The following is a 16,781-nucleotide window of genomic DNA, read 5'->3' on the forward strand; positions in this document are numbered from 1 at the left end:
TAAAGGGTAATAACACTGACTTTCTGGTGGTGAAGTCCAATTAAAGACTAATGCTCCGTTCCCATATGAAAAAGTTTTACCCGAACCCAGAAGGCTGTGTAGATAAGGAAACTATAGACCTTTGGCAGTTCTTTGTAATGCTGTCTACAAATGGATTTTTCTCTTGGACTGGTGAACTAGATGATTAATTGGACCACGGGGTTACAGTGCTATCTAGGTCAGGCTCTGTTCCTTCACACACTTTGTAACAGAAACAAGAAGCTCTCATTAGTCTTGGGGGGCATACATTGTTTGACTTCTCCACTGCTAGTTTAACACTTACGTGATCTGACAAAAGCAAATCAGTAATAGGTGCCATTATTGCGAAGTAGGGCAAAGTGTAGCTCACAACCATAGAAGAGCAGGCTGGGTACCAGATTGGTTGCATGCAAAATTAATGCATACAGGGTTTGCAAATTATGTGAGGGGGCAAAATCCTTGAGGCTTGGAGTATGATGTCAGTGTCCTGACCCAGTAGTGTCAGAATGCATTCTTAAACGGGTCACAAATCAGAGACCTAAGCCTACAAAATTGACTTTTAATCTGCGGGCTCAACTCTTGAGAGTGAAAATGAGTTCCAGTGCTTCAACTCACATCTGTGTGAGTGCACTGACATGATCTGTTTCTCTTTCATTATAAGCAATGTTTACACAGAACTCTTGTGAGCATCCCAATACCTAGCTTTTTCATGTGATGTTTGTTAAAGCTATTGTAATAATTTTGCATACAGTGATTTTCAATTCAGATGTGCTCAGTGGTTTAGGTATGCTCAAAACAATTAGGCATACAAATGTAGAATCCTGAATAAACATCTAAGAAATACATTTACCAGGTATTGAACATAACTGCAGAAGAAAAGAAAACACGACTTCATATAAGAGTCACTATATTTAATTCCTCGTCACACTTAAATTGGGTGAAAATCTTCCACTGGCGACCACGCAATTATTATTTTATTTGGCTGAGGCTTTTATCCTAAAGTGATCTACCTCAGCATGTACTACACAAGAATCTCTTGTGTTTGAGTATTTGAGAGGACAAGAACTCCCCAACACTGGGGATCAACCTCCAGTCTTCTGGATATGAGTCCAGCATCCTAAACTCTACTCCCTGCCATCTGTTAAGCAGTCTTGAAATAGCAAAAACAAAAACCTGAGATTATCTTGTAAAATGAAATGTTCTATATAGGTAAAGACCTTGCCCTCTTACAATAGCTGTATCAGTTCAGTCCTTGAATGCATCCTAATAAAACTGTTGTAAACCTAGAAGTAATCTTAACCGTTTTTTTTTCATAAACTATGTCATTTCATACTTTGCTCCCATTTGCTTTGAAAAATGTGGTCCTTTTCCAGACATTCCGAGTGGAAACTCCAGCAGCCAAACCCTCGGAAAAGAACGATGATGTATGGATTTGGAAGTGGAGCACATCATACATTCAGGCGATCTAATTTAAAACACATGGATCTGTGTAAACTTATTAGAAAGAAAGGCTTACGCGTTTTTTATTCTTTTTCGTCGAGGGCACCATATACGTTTTGCTATAACACTAGTGCTACAATATAATATTTATAACAGATGTGGGTAATAGGTGCAGGGCAAATGAAAAAAAAAACACCCTCTCTAGGACGACAGTAAATCTACACCTCCCTCAACATCACCACACACTCTTTACCGGTTTCTGCTGTATGACATGCCTGTTGCAAAGCTGATTTAAGCGCTTCGATAACGCACACATCGAGCAGGGGACAATCCGAAGAAACATCAGAAATAAAAAAAACACTCCTCCCTTTCTCATTCGCAGCACACAGATGGTTAACTTGGCTGCGCCGATGCCCTCTAGCGACCGTTGAGCGTTTCTTTCTCGCTGTGTGCTGCAGAAATAAAAAGAGACCTTCTCACATTTCTCCCACCAGACCAGCCAGCAACACAAAACCGGGACCTAGCGGCGAGCCCCGTCCGCCTCTGTGAAAAATCTGCAGGCACCCCAACCCCCAGACGGCGGAGCTTGCGGGTCGAGCGTAGCTAGAACGAAGCGTTTCTTCTTTTTTTATCGCTTTAGACATAGCTGGTGCTAAGGGGTAAGTACTACACTTATCTTGTAATAAGTACGAATGTTTTTGTTCTTAAGCCACTCTTGTCTCTCGGTATGTATGCGTGACTCGGTGCTGGTGTGACGAGTCACCCCGGGCTCGGCCAGTGTGTGAACGAGGAGAAGAAACCGCTCGGCCTGACAGACTCCTGGAGAGAAACGGAAGCCTGGAATTAGAGTGGAGGTTCTCCCCTGATTTGGGTTGCCCCACATATGGGGTACATTAAGGGCTGTTCCCGCAGAAGTCGATGGAGAAAACGGGTCAGGGACAACTAGAGCCTTGCACCATACGGATTCTTGGCATACAACTGTAACTGCCTGCTGTGGTTTGAATGTGCGGTGTGAGAATTTTAAATGGCATGCTTACTTTGTAGAACTGAGAAGAAATGCGAAGCACAGGCGGGTCTTTTTACTTCTGTCGGTTTTCAAGTGACTCAACCGAGGGCATAGTTTAAAAAAAATGGATACACGCTGTCGTAGACTGGGGCACGATTAGTTTGGGATTGTTATATAAAAGATGGGTAAGCTAACAGAAGTTCACCATGTTTTTCAAGACACATTCAACATTTTCCCCTCCCCCTCACTAAAAGAGAGGGAACGCCTCTTTCTTTGAAAACATTGAGTATTTTACAGTAGCATAATCGCGTCTTTAACATGACTATAGTTTTGCGTAGTGGGGTGCAACGTGTTTTGTTTGCAGTCGAATTTAGGTCGATAAAACTAGCTTTCACTCTTGCTAGTTGCACTTTCGTGTTGAGGAACTGCAAAGTAGCCTGTAATGAACGCCGATTCTGGTTGCTTTCCTACATAGTAATGGGCATCCTACAAACAAAAAACAGCGTACATTATATTACAAGAAGTTTATAACTGTAAGTATTTAACAGTTAATAAGTATTTCCGGACATTTTAGAACTTACAAGTTACATGTGCAGTGCACCGTGTTGCTTTTCGTCTTATCCGTGTTGAAAGTAGTTGTGATTATGATCAATTAAAAGACGTTAGAGGCAGGGGCAGGATTTGTGCATATCTGTTCAAAATGTGATACATGACAGTAACTCATTACAAACTCTCAGATAAGGGTTGCTTGACATGCAGGGTACAAGCAAGAGATTAGGAGAGCTTCATGCCGTAAATCAAGCGGGTATCTGCACGGTTTGAACTGGGACGGCTCTCACATTGTTGTGCAGGGGACACCCGATGCTTTGCTCATTGAGTGGGTTACTGATGGTGTGTTTGTTGGCTGAGGATCGATCTTTAGACTTGATGACGGTAAGTTTGCAATTTTCACGTTTTCTAAAAGGTCGTTTTTATTTTTGGTTTCAAAGATAAATTACTAAGATACATTTGAAGACTACTGCATCTGCATATGATAGAAGCAGAATAATACTTATAAGAACGGTGTTGCACCTCATTAAGTCCTGTCCAAAGTGTTATGTTTTTTTGCAGTATGAATGTTGTATTAGATAATGTGCAGTTAACAGATGTCTCCATGTTTTTTTTTTATGGTGCATGTTACTCTAACCTTTTCAGAGGCATAGTCGCAGCCATAAAAACAAAATGCGGCTGTCATGAATTCACTGGTGGTGATGTGGTTACAAAGTTTTTGTAGCTGGAGGACCTTGTCCACGAAGACAGCTTCTAAAATATTTAAAAGGTCAGGTGAGATTTACAGCCGTATTAACACTGTTCTGGAGGGCACATCTCCTGAGATCGTTTGAAAGTTCTCAGACACTTGGTCATATATGAGTAATGAACATTACATCAGATTCCTTGAAGTAGTATACCAAAATGTATTTTTGTCTTATACTGTATTAATAATACGTTTTTAATTACAAGCCTAGCATTCACAGTTTTTCACCTTTAGCCTACCTGTGTGCTGGGTATGAGTTTGAAATACCTTTTGGTTGTTTTTATTATCATCATATAGCTCCTATACAGAAGGTCAGTGATTCCACTTTCAGAGCAAGTCTTTTTCAGTAGTAGATGCCCAGGAGGCTTTACTTTTTTCCAGAAATAGTATACATTATTTATTAAAACATCTCTCAAATAGACCAGTCGGGATGTGACTGTTGTTTCAGATTTACAGGTCTTTGTCAATATCTTGGTATTGCAATATGTTTTCTGCTATCAGAAAACAATGCATAGGGGGAGTGGATTTTGGAACATTTCCCACACCCCTGTAGATGCTGATGTAACTGGCTAAGGTGTGCTTACCTGTGTAGAGCCCTGGTGCAGTTCTGGCATAGAGACACATTACATTTGGGGGGGGGGGGGTGATTATATTGTCTTGCTTTGTGGAGGCAACATACTCAGTTTTGTTTTGCCGTTTTTTTGTTTTGTTTGGGAGTATAAAAGAAATATACAGTAAACAACAGGAATTGAGCTAAGTAGATAAACAAAAATTCCCAGTCTGACTCAGCTGTTTCTATAGGTTGTTTTTATGTATGTAACAGGGACCGAGCTAATATGATTCTTGTTTATCTCTTAGTTAATGATAATAGCATTATTTTTTGTAATTTCTTTTTGACTCCCTCAGAAGGCTGGCTCAGGTATTTTTGTAGAACATGCAGTAAAGTTGTTTTTTGTCAAGTGTTCCTTATTGGGATAATACGCTTAGGGAGTGTGATGGAAGTTTACGCCAAGTCTTGTGTATTTTTTGTCCATTGGGGTGCCAAGAAGAGATGTTCACTTTTCTGTTGAGGGTAAGCCTTTCTTTAGATTGAGATTGGACTCAGGCAACCTTCCAATCCAGATGCTTACTAACCCTGCTTAGGCTCTGCTGTACTGCATTGGTTAGTCATATTGGGGTGAATTCTGTTGGATGCACTCAAGTAAATTGAATGTGCTTAGGTTTAAATCTGATCTAAAGACCCTAGAGGTTCTGGGGATTTCGACTTTGTTTTTAGCCAGGAGGTCATGGTATGGTGTTATTTTAAATACAGTTACTTTTGTGATGCATGTATCAGCATAAGGATTTTATTTTCTAAATTTAAAGGTGCTAGAGTGCAGTTTCATTTTATAATGGCTTGGATGTCTACTGTGTACCATAATAGTCAATATCCTGTGCTGAACTGAAGTCTTCTTTTTTTTTCATGAGTCGTGGGTGTATAAGAGATGAGAGCCATGCAGAGCAAATTAAGTTATTAATATGTTACAGCACCTCCATAACAATGTCATTCCTGCTGTCTTTTGTAAATTAATTTTTTATATAAAGCCAGAACGTTCTGATATCTAAGCAGATGTCACGTAGCTGAGATGCAGAATTTTAGGTTAAAGCAAGCCAGCGGGGAAATGTGCTGTCACAGAAACTAAGTAATTAGAAAATTTTAATTGTTGGAGGTGCAGAAACATATGGCTGACTGATTTGTTTTTTTTCCTCAAAGAGGATGGAATCTGGCAGTCTTAGTTTTCAGCATGGTCAGAGCAGGGAGAAGTCAGACTCGGATATACAGTACATACTGTGATCTTTAACTGTTTTTAATTTGGGGGGGAAAACAGTGTCTATGCAGGCATTAAATAATGTAACTGCGCTTATGTTCAAGTAGTTTGTCAGACGTTTTTGAAAAAAGTACATTTTCTGCCATTTTCTGTTTCATTCTCTGTCCTGAAAGTAAAGCATGGAGAAAATGAGTAAGCAGGAGATTTGTAAAACTAATCCCAAGAGGAGCAGGCCTTTTAACCTTGAACGTGGTAACTCTACTTGAGATTCTGAAGTATCAAATTTGACATAATTTTGGAAACCTTTGTAGACCTTTAATGGAAAAATTGCACAAACATGCAGTACTCCGTAATGATATGTACACACAGGAGCACAGCTGATTTGGTCATTGTAAAGAAAAAAACAGGTGTCCATGAATACAAAAGCCAAGCTTAGTTATGGCAGTATATGCATTAAGTAAATTAAAATGTATGCACTAAATATTACAGTTCCCTGCGATTTAAAATCCCATTTTATTTTTGTTAAATTCCTTATTACACAACACTCCCTCCTCAGCAGATCTTCAATCAATACCATTGACTCAGTTTTGAGAGAAATAGATACTGTAAGATTTAACAAGACCAGCAGAAAGCTTCATTATTCTGCTGACAACTGGAGTGGCAAAACCGAATACTGCTTTGCTATACTTGTCCCAATTATTGTGAAATGAATAATTAAGGTTCTGTAGTTGATTTTTAAGCTTGGAACTTGGCATTTCCATTTGGTAATGAGGAGACTTATGGTTCAGTCATCTGCTGCATGGACTGGACTAGCGAGTGGCTTTGGCATAATGTGCTGACTTTAGGGAACTGCTGTATATAACATTAGCTCAAAATTAAGGACTTATTTGAATTGTCTGGGCTTTGTTTTTCACTTGAGATCGGAAAATAAGATTTGAAATAATTTAAAATTAAGTCACTAATAATGAGTTAGCCTTCTGATTTTTATCTGACTGCACTGGTCATTGTTACGTTGCAAACTGCGACACCAGTTTTATTCAGCGTTTTATTTTTCTTCTTCTGGATTGTAGAACGTTTGTTTGTTTCCCCCATTATGGTTGTTTCATTTTTATTTTAAAATCTGACCATGGTTTCAAATTGGTTCAGCAACACAAGCTCTTCAGGTATTGATACTGCTGTTAGGGGAGAACGTTATGTTTTCAGTGTATATGATCTGTGTGAGTGTTTTAAAAACGGGCATAAGCACATCTTTATGCCAAAGTGTTTCCCTTAATGAAATTGTGATTGTTCTACCAAAATGGGTGTTTTTGATGGAGGAGTAAGTGCTGTACCACTGTTGAAACGGTTAGCTTCTTCAGTTGGGTGCTTAGGTAATTGTTCCCACCTCAGATTTGGCTGACTAAAAAGATGTAAGTATTTTTTTTTCTCCCTTACAACACTATTCGTCATGCATGAGATGTGAAATAACTTTAGGTGTATCTGCCTGTTGTGTTTTCAGATTTTACTTGGTTGAAGTTTCAGTAAAAAAAAACCCCCAATAACAGGGAAGGTTTTCTTTTTACAAGAAGACAGGCAAGGACTTGCAGAAGAGCCTGTCTGTGCTTATAGCAACATGGATAAGAGCAATCCTGCACTTCCTTCAGGTGGCTGAGCAACAAAGCTACCAGAAAAAAAAAACTACGCAACTGGAATTTGGTAGCTGTCTTCAAACTTGATGTGCCTTCCTTATTTGACAGTTTCATTTATTTTTCTGTTAGTTTTAATTAAAAATAAAGGAATCCCACAAGACTGGGCATTTCATTCTGAAAATGTTATCAGGTAGTTGTCACGATGTGCCAGTAGCCATGTGCATAGTATTAAAATGTTGTCTGCATATTATGTAAAGGGTTTCACATTTTTTCTGGGCTACTAAAATTAAGATACTGTGAAATCATGTTTTTTTTTATTATTTATGGGTTAAGGATCGCTTGCTCAGTTTTAATCGACTGCACTGGGTTTCAAACACACCCTAAGGCTCAGCAGTTTAAGTTTACATTGGACATATCCAGGCAGGGATTAATGGCTTTTATTTATTTTTATAGGAATGGAAATTAGGCATTTCACCAGTCGTTCTAAAATATTATCTCTCTGGTTGCTGCTGCATCATGGCAATGGCAATATTTTACCAACCACCAGACTTCACTCTACAATATGTAAGAACTGCAGTGTGTTACAATATTAAATTACAGGAAAACTTTATTCATTATGAACATTCTTTGTGATGAACAGCCCTTTAAAAAATACTTAAAAACCCACAGCTGAAGATGTAATATCTCCCTTTTAATACCTCTTCTGGTATTTTCAACTGTTTCTGCACAGATGCCTCTCATGAAATGTTAGGACCTTAAATGCTTTTATGTGTGAAAATACAGATTTTTTTTCTTTTCTCGTTGTTCAGACCAAACGCACTGTAGTTTGTAGGTTTTTGAGCAAAACGTAATTAAAGGCTGTTGCGCAGTACTTCAAATTCTGTTCTTGGCTGCGGAGCCACAGTAGTGTGATTAACAGGCTCAGTCAGACTTGGAGAAGCAGCTCTAAAAAATGTAGACTTCTCCAGTGTGACGAGCACCCCTGGGATTGTCTCAGTTTACCTCCTCCTGTCGAGAAGCCACAGTGCAGGAGCAACATTTTTCTGAGTTTGAAATCCCATCATTGGGATTTTTTTCCCTTGGAGTGAGGAAATATATGAAAATTGCTTTTTAAAAAAGAAAATGGTATTTGGGTTTCTCGATACCAAAGATAAATGCTGACATATTAGGAACCTGAACTGTGTCATTTACTCTCTTCTGGCTGATTGTATGGCGTTCGCAGTGGAATGCAAATCACAAGGAGGACTTAAAGACTGAAATGAAAATAACAATCTACAGTGCTCTTTATTTGGAAATTGCAACACAATCCACTAAAGTGTGCTTTTTCAAATAAGTGAGTGATCAAAAGCCGTCTTTAATAGCTGATACCTCTTGAGTGTGGTTTATAGGTCACTGGTTAAACGAGTGGTTTATGTCTGCTTCTCAAGAGTATTTTTCCAACTTATTTTAGTGGGTTTAGGTAATCGGCAACGTAAAGTCTGCAAAATTAAAAAAAGGTTTTAATTATTAATCACCCAGTTACATGTGTTTGAGGAATTTTTGAATCAATGCCAAGGACTTGTGCATCCTTTCTTTACAGAGAAGTGGTGTATGTGCCAGTAGTTGAAATTGAAGTGTGCATTGTAGTTCACTAGTCTGACCAACATATAGGCGAGTTTAGAATTGCTTTTTCTAATGACTTGACTTGACTTGAACTTTATTGCCATATGTAACCGGTGCTGGTACAATGGAATTCTTACTTATCACATGAAGACTGTAGGTGACGTCCAGCATTTGTAAATGGTTGCTTTTAATGTTAGGGATAACTTTAGCCCTGGTCAACCAGTCATTGTCTTGGTCAGGAGCAGGCAGACTTTTAAGTTTTAAATGTGCTTTTAAAAGCAAGAGAGGAAGCATAGTCTGTTGCTTGTATTGAAAAATTCAGGTAGTTGTTTGTGTAATGATATCTGTAGAGCACAGATTATTGCAAATCTTAAATGTAGGCCTAATTGGTGATTGGCATATGTCCAAGATTTTCCCCTAAAGGAATTTGAATGTATTTGGCTTTAGTTGAAATCTTAAAGGCAATGCTGTTGGCTACTCTCTAGTGTTACATTATGATTTATGGGTCCCAAAGATCTGTCAACTGGAGAGTATATGACCTTGTATAAAATTATTAGCTAAGCAGATCGTCTGTAGATACTTGTATGAAAAACTGCTTTGTTTTTGATGAAATTGTTTCAGTGGTTGTAATTATTTCTAACGATATCGAGCAAATTAAGGCATGCATAGGCATAATGTGCAGTGAGCACATCCAAAACAGTACCCTTCTTGCTGCTACTGTGTGTGCTTCAGAGTTTGATACATTTTCTGTCTGGACCTTCAATCATATTATTACAGTGCTGGGATGTCACAATGAAAAGATCCAGAGAGCTGTGACAGGACCTCGGTTTACAGTGTTACAGTATGAAATTGCAGGATGCATATGTGCATTGACCGAGGAAGACTGGTCCACTGTAATCCAGTTTGAAATTTAATGTGCTTTTACCTGTAGAATTTATAACTTGTGAACAATCACCCACTAGGGAGAAATTTCTCCTATGGGTGCATTTAGGGCTGGTACTACAGTATGGGATATCCCTGTGTTGTGGTGGGGAGTTAACAAAAGTAGATGGAGGCTTACAGGCTTTCTGAAGAGGCATCTAGATTAAACCTAAATCTCTTGTTTGGTGGTGCTTTTTGGATGATTCTTATGCCTTGAATCCTGTAGCTGCAGAATGATTAATTGTATTGGGACATGGGAGCTTTGTTACAGGGTATTGTGCATTTCATAACGTCAAACAGCTGAATCATTAAAGAAATTGATTCTTAGATAGTTTGGATTAACCTTGGCAGCAGCATGACCACCTTCTGTTCTGAGATCATGTTGGGTCAATACTGGGATGGAAGACCTATGGAAAATTGTATTATTACTATAAGTGGTGTCTGTGAATGAGTAGGTTGAACTGTTCTCTTTTAACCAAAATGTATTAACCCCACCATGGTGACCAGGGATACTTTAAGGTGCCATCTTTTGGCTGAGATACTTAATTGACTTGGTTGTTAAATATCCCACATATTAAACATATGGCACAGTTCTTAAGAGTAGAGGCTTTAACCTAATGTCCTATCTTAATTCCATTCTGTGCCATTGAGTCATAATATGACCTACCTAAAGCTCCCCCTTAATTCAGCTGGTGAAGTAATTCTTTACTTTTCTGCTTCATCTGCTGTGTATCAGGCCTTTTATGCAGCGCCCAAAAGAGTGCGGCACTTAAGTAGTGGATGAAATGGGTCGCCCTCTGTACTCCTATATTGACCTCTGAAGACAGTAGGTGAATAATCATTGACCTCCAATTGCTGGAAAATAGGTATGAAATAATCCACAAAAAACTGAATTTACCACTTGCCATTGTAAGAAATGTAAAGCTGCTACTATAGAGACAACCCTGCTAGGAAAAAAAAAAGTGTATGTGTATCTTTCCACAAAGGGCTGTGAGACAAGTGGTTGAGGAGGTGATTGTTGGAGATCTCCAACAGAAACGGGAATCTGCAGGATGGGGTGGGTAGAAATTAGTAGGTGGCTGCGTCAGCATGCGTAGGCTGCAAAGGAACAAGTAAAGTTTTATTCCATGCTGAAAAGAGAAGAAAGGAAATGCAAAGTTTTGGCTGTGAAGCCTTCTTCAGTGGGTAGGAGTGTACCATTCCATTAACGTTCCATCTGCATGAACATGGCAATTATGGATGGGTTGGAATGAAACCGCTTCAGAAGGCAGGTGACTTGAATTTGCTTAACTAAATTTCTATGGCAGGGTAATTTGGCCAAACACCTGGTTCCCTCTCCTGGGAAGCTCAGTCTTGGCTGAAAATGGACATTCCAGCATCACAGTGACCCAGAGCATTCATCTAAATCGAGAAAGTAATCAGCTGCAGGAAAGCTAAATGTTCTTGGCTGGTCATCTCCGAACCACAAACGTTCGATCAGATTGTGGATCGAAGTCAAGAAGGCAGTTCCTAAATGGAAACCAAAGGGTCTGAAGGACAATTCTGCATGGAGGAATAGTCAGGAATTCCCCCTTCAGAAGTGCCAGAATGTCATAGCATGATACAGGCAGCATCTTGTCAGTGTAGTCCATTCCAGAAGAGGATTTAAAAAACAACTGCAGCAGAATGAATAAATGTTGCCCTTGTGTTCTCTTCAATTTAAATTGTTTATGACAATTATGACTTTAAATAATTTTATGCAGACATTATCCAATCTGTAAATCTTTTTTTTTTGGTTCCTGTTTCATTAGTATGAGTAAATCTGCAGGACTCTGTCAAATGCCAAATCTGTGGCTTGGGATCCTCAGTAATGAAAGATTTTATTTAAATAAGCATTGAATTATTAACTGTTTTCAAGGATAATGGTCCATTGTGATACTGTACATCTCAACATGTAAAATCAAAGCAAAAGGCAAGAAACAAATGTAATGGGAGAATCCTAAATTATCAGAACTTTTCCAGTCTTAAGGGGCATGCATTTATAATCACTCTCAATGTGAAGTATCTGTCCTAATCGTTTAATCCAGCATTTTAGAAATGGTTGGTGAAGTTTCACCATATGGAATATCCTGCCTATTCACCCTTTATCTCTTTGATGTATGTAACGCTAAAAAAAGAAAAACAGATGTTTTGAAAGTTTAATCTTTTAATGCATTTTATGTTCCCGATTTAGTTTATAATATCTTTTGAAAAGGGACATACATTAGGGCCACATTAATAAAATTGTCATAGCATGATAGCAGTACCTTTGGCTCTATAGCAATTCTGAAAAAAGACTTATTAAAATTAATCATATCAAGTTATTTATCCGACTTAAGTATTTGCATATGTGCTTCTGGTCAGAGATTAAGTACTGTACACATGCTTGCTATTAATGCAGATTCTGCAGTCTTGCACATTGTTTCAGCAGTGTGATTTTCAGGGGCAATGTTCAAAGTAATCTGGCTATAGTTTCAGTAAGGGGCAGCTCTTAAATAGCACCTTGAAGAAGATTAAAGGGACATAATACAATGAAAAATGTAATCTCTCTGACCTTTGTGTATCCATGAAGAATTTGCACATCTGATTGTGCCCCCCTCTCAAAATGTAGTTTTAATAAATGATAGTCTCAGTATTTTGTGGAACATGGATTTCTGGGTGCACAACTCAACATGCCTTTTTTATCCTGAGGAATGTATCTTGGTCATTCCACTACATAAGTCAGATTTTTGAACAGCTGGTTCATTTGAGTAATCTTTAAGTCATTATGGTCTTCTGGTACTGTAGAAATGCCTACCCATAGAAATCTGAGGTCTGAGTCTGAAATCTGAAATTCTGTATGAAGAAGTCAAATCTTTTAGTTGGTATTCATATTTCAGCTGTGCCTTTGGTCTCTTTTACCGTTAAGTATAAACACCTAACACCCATGTTGGTTTTATAATAGTAGGCTTACACAACAAACGCAGAATGATTAGGTGCTTCAAGAACCTGGAGTTAGACGTTAATTACAGGAATGTTGCTTTGGAAGATGAAAATAAATTGCAACTTCTTGCAGCACAGAGCTCTTAAATTATTTGTAAACAAGTATTTAAGTGGCACTGTCGTTTTAATACATTTGTTATAGTCTTTCACTTTCAGCAAAAGCAGCTCTTTGAAGTAATATAGTCATCAGCTGCAAGTGCCCTGTATACTGGAAGTCCAGCTGTGAAAGCTGAACATCCTGTCACTGGGAAATCTTTGTGCCAGCATACAGTTCTGTCACTTTGCTCATTTCTTATTATCGCATGCAGAAAGAGACTTGTGATATCCTTGGTTAAGGGCAGTTTTCCTTAAGTTAGTTCAGGATACTTCTGGTGGCTTTTATTAGCTTTGGTCTGTCACACATGGAAGACAGATTAATCTGTTTTTAATGGTTTAGTTTAAAGTATTGCTTTATAATTTGTCTTTGTGAGTAGTGCCAAGTCTGTTTGGCCTCTCACTGCCTGCTTCATGGAGCCAGTACGGAACAAGCTGTCCCTTTATTTTTCAGATGCAAGGAAACTTTGAGTTCATCCCATTATTTCTTTTAAATGGTAACTTTATCTCAATCTAATTTTCTTATCATTTAGCTGCAGTACATCATCAGGAATGGTTTTAAACCACCAAAATGCTATTTTATATGATCCATGTTGGAGCAATGAGATACAACAGTTCTAATTGCGTTTAAGGTCATCTCTGAATTTCTTGTGTCCTTTTAAAGTGTAAAAATGTTGATGGATTGGGTCCTTATTTTTTGTTTTGTGGTTATAAATGAAAACCACTATATTTCATGTGCATGTGCCACACATGTCCTCTCCCAGGGCTATCAATTGTGCTGTTTTTGAAGCTTAAGATCTGTTGAAATGCTATGCACAACAAGATCTGGTACCGTCAGTGAACTATCAGGGTGGCTATCAGAGATCCTTTATGATTAGCTTTCATTTTCTTAACCATCGCTTTGTAATTTTAGGTTCTGTACCATTAGTAATACACAGGTTTTGCAGATCCATTATCAAAGCAGTAATGGGATGAAAGCAGTTTAGATTTACCAGTTGAGAGCAGGTGTAACTTAGGATTGTTTGTTCAGATGTCTGGTCCTTGTTCGTTTCTGGCAACATAATCATGACAGCTGTAAACTGAGGACAGACTCTTGTGCTCTTAAAGGACACTAAGTTTTGGTGATTTGAAACGGGTCATGTTATAAAAGATAAAATATTTTTTTATGCTAGGGTAATATTTGCTTTCACATAATTTAGGTTAAAATGATCTCAATGCCATAGCTTAATGTATCTGGAAATAACATGCCTTTCTAAGCTATGTAAAACTAGTTTTACTTAAGACTATCTTTAACTTTCAATGCTTGAATAATTATGAACCATGTAAAGCATGCACACTTCTTATATGGTTCAAATGGTTTCTGAATCTTACTTCTCCATAATGGCCCTTTCTTCCTGCAGGAATGTAATAAAAAAAAATGCAAGCCACAGAAAGCAGGCTCAACTTGACAGTTTTTTATTGATGTCATAGTTTGACTTTCACTTGAGTGACTTGGCAGTATTTAATTATGTTGAATAATTCAACAAAGGAATCCAAAATATTTCCTAACAGATGGGCAATATTTGGAAAACAACTGCTTTAGCACTGTTTGTTCTTTCACACTACAGACATGAGTCCACTATCAATGGCACATGCTTTATTGTTAAAGCCTACATGAGCCACATGTTCCAGTTAAAGCCAGCACAGTGTTCTTCAGTCTGCTGATTTCTCTATTATAAGACCTTACTGACTTAGGCTTGTGACCCCCTTCTTTGTTTTGTATTTTCAGATTTCATTTTTTTTTATCCTTGGAAATGTTTCAGAGCAATCCTGAAGGGGGAAACAGCAGAAAAAAAGAAATCTCTGTTAACATCTTGCGCTTCTTTGCCAGTACAGAAAGCACTCTCCACAACTGTTGCCCTTGAATCAACAAAAACAACGCTGTCAGTGCGCTGATCTAGTGCCAAGGCAGAGCGGTCCATTACAGCCTGCTCCTGGTGCCATCAGCATCCCTCTTGTCACTGTTTAAGCGGAGTGCCAAGATGGATGGCCTGTCTCTGGCAGAGGCATGCAGAGCTTGGTCCCAGGGCTGGAAACAATGCAGAACCTTCTGTTGCTGCCCAGTCTCAGTGCTTCTTCTGAGCACTCCCACTGTCACTGCTAGGCCCGCAAAGCATTTGTTAAAGACGAATAAAAGCTATTGACTCAGTTTATTGAATTGTATTTCAGTCTATCTTGTTGAACAACAATGGAAGAAATGGCTGCAATGTCACCTTCTTCATAAAACGAGGTGCACTGAGAATGCTCCGCTTTAACTATGCAGACTAGTGGATCAGCAGTGGGAAACGCTGATAAAAACAGTTGTCATTTTGGTCATTGCTTTATATACTGGTTGTACTCATTTAATCTGGGGAAAACTTTTACGTCTGTAATGTAAGATCTACATACGTGCAATAATACATTACAAGGTGTGGTTAATTAGGCTCTGACCTAATAGGCTTCCAGGCAATTACAGGAAGTCTATTGCAATTGTAAAATGACTGGCTGACCACCATTTTTTCCCCTAACAATTTAGGCTTCCTCTGTGGGTCATAACCACAACACAGATTGACCTGAAACTTGGTAGATTTCAGCACGCTAAAATATTTTAAACTTGCACCTCACGTGTTGTAATTACCTTTTTGACTCCCACTATGACGTATACCCCGCAGTGTTTGGAATATGTACTTTCTTACACTGAGGTAGAACAGTTAATTATTTTTCAAATGTTAATTAACAAAATAATTTTGAAAATAACCACCATCAACAGCAGACAGATTGTTTTTAAGTGGGACTTTTAAAAAGTCCAGTTTACCCAGTGTGCTCCAAAAAAGTTAAGTAGTGAAGGCGGTCTACTTTGGCACTGGATTTTAGTTTTAGTTCATTAGTTCACTGCAGGATGTATTTGACTCTAACATTCTAAACAGCAGCTGTTGCAGTTTCTATAATCTAGTTCTGCGTATATGCTGCTGAATTCATGTACCTTTTTTGACACAAAAGAAGGCTGAATTTTGCTCTTTCCATTTGTTACCACTGAGGAATTGGGTTCAAAGGTTGGTACTAAAACCTGCAATCATATCTCCAAAAATGGAGTGTGGCTTAATCCTCTGGAGTGTGTCTTGATAAAAAAAAACGTAATTTGACTCCGGGTTTTTGCATTAATCCACCAATCACTCAGTTTTGGGAGGTCAGTTATGATGTCATCCCCAACCCTGCGATTGAGTTACTGCCTTGTGTTCGACTCTGAGCCATTGACCATGAAATTTAGCACCCAACTGAGAAATCGGAATGATGTCATGCATTTTACAGCTGTTGTGAACACCTCCCCCCCCAAAAAAAACCCCAAAACATTTGATTGAATGTACCAAAATACTGTATGTTGCAACTGTGTAGTTTATGAGGTGGAGTTATTTGACTGAATGTGACAAGGAACCTTTTGTGTTTTTCTCTGGAATCTTGCTTCTTTGGAAACTGCAGGGTGCTGAAATGCTGAAAAATCAGAATTTTGTTTTTGTTGTGCTGTGCGTTTTTTAAATATATGATTTCTGTTTTACCTTGGGTGTAGTGATTGGTAATTCCCAGTTGTGTTTTTTTCTTGCTAATTAGCATTTGAGCTAATTTTTATTATATCCTTCCTCTAGAGACCATCTAAAAGTCCATGCAGTGCTCGGTAATTCAAAAGATGTTTCAAGCCTGATGGTCTCCACATGCTTAATTGTAGAAACGGAAAATTGAAGCAGGTACAAGGGCTTTTAAGTATCTAAATGCATACCTCAGAATTTAAATAACATTTTTGGTTTTGTTTACCATTTCATTTGTCTGCAAGATGGAAGTTTGTTTATTTTTGTCCGCTTTTTCTATAGCAGTTGTGTTGAAGAACATATTACTCACCTGAAGTTATTTGATCTCTGGCATTTTATAATATAGAGCTACAGAACAATTGTCACTGTTAT

At 38.3% G+C, this 16,781-nt stretch overlaps 1 protein-coding gene across 7 annotated transcripts in view; it reads left to right on the plus strand.

Annotated features, from left to right (window-relative positions):
* Positions 1-1,863: 1,863 nt before the first annotated feature.
* The window catches only part of ndst1b (N-deacetylase/N-sulfotransferase (heparan glucosaminyl) 1b), an 81,211-nt gene continuing 66,293 nt past the window's right edge, over positions 1,864-16,781 (plus strand). For 2 of the 7 annotated variants that reach the window (XM_088604327.1, XM_088604332.1), the window contains exons 1-2: positions 1,864-2,117; positions 3,316-3,397. The gene's annotated coding sequence lies outside the window, so the exon portion shown is untranslated. Of the gene's footprint in view, positions 2,118-2,238; positions 2,998-3,315; positions 3,398-3,658; positions 3,783-16,781 lie in introns of those variants that run through there. The other 5 variants (XR_015926142.1, XM_088604331.1, XM_088604328.1 and 2 more) reach the window with 4 other exon arrangements.

Source organism: Lepisosteus platostomus, chromosome 13, assembly GCF_059453375.1.
Source record: "Lepisosteus platostomus isolate fLepPlt1 chromosome 13, fLepPlt1.hap1, whole genome shotgun sequence".
NCBI lineage: Eukaryota > Metazoa > Chordata > Actinopteri > Semionotiformes > Lepisosteidae > Lepisosteus > Lepisosteus platostomus.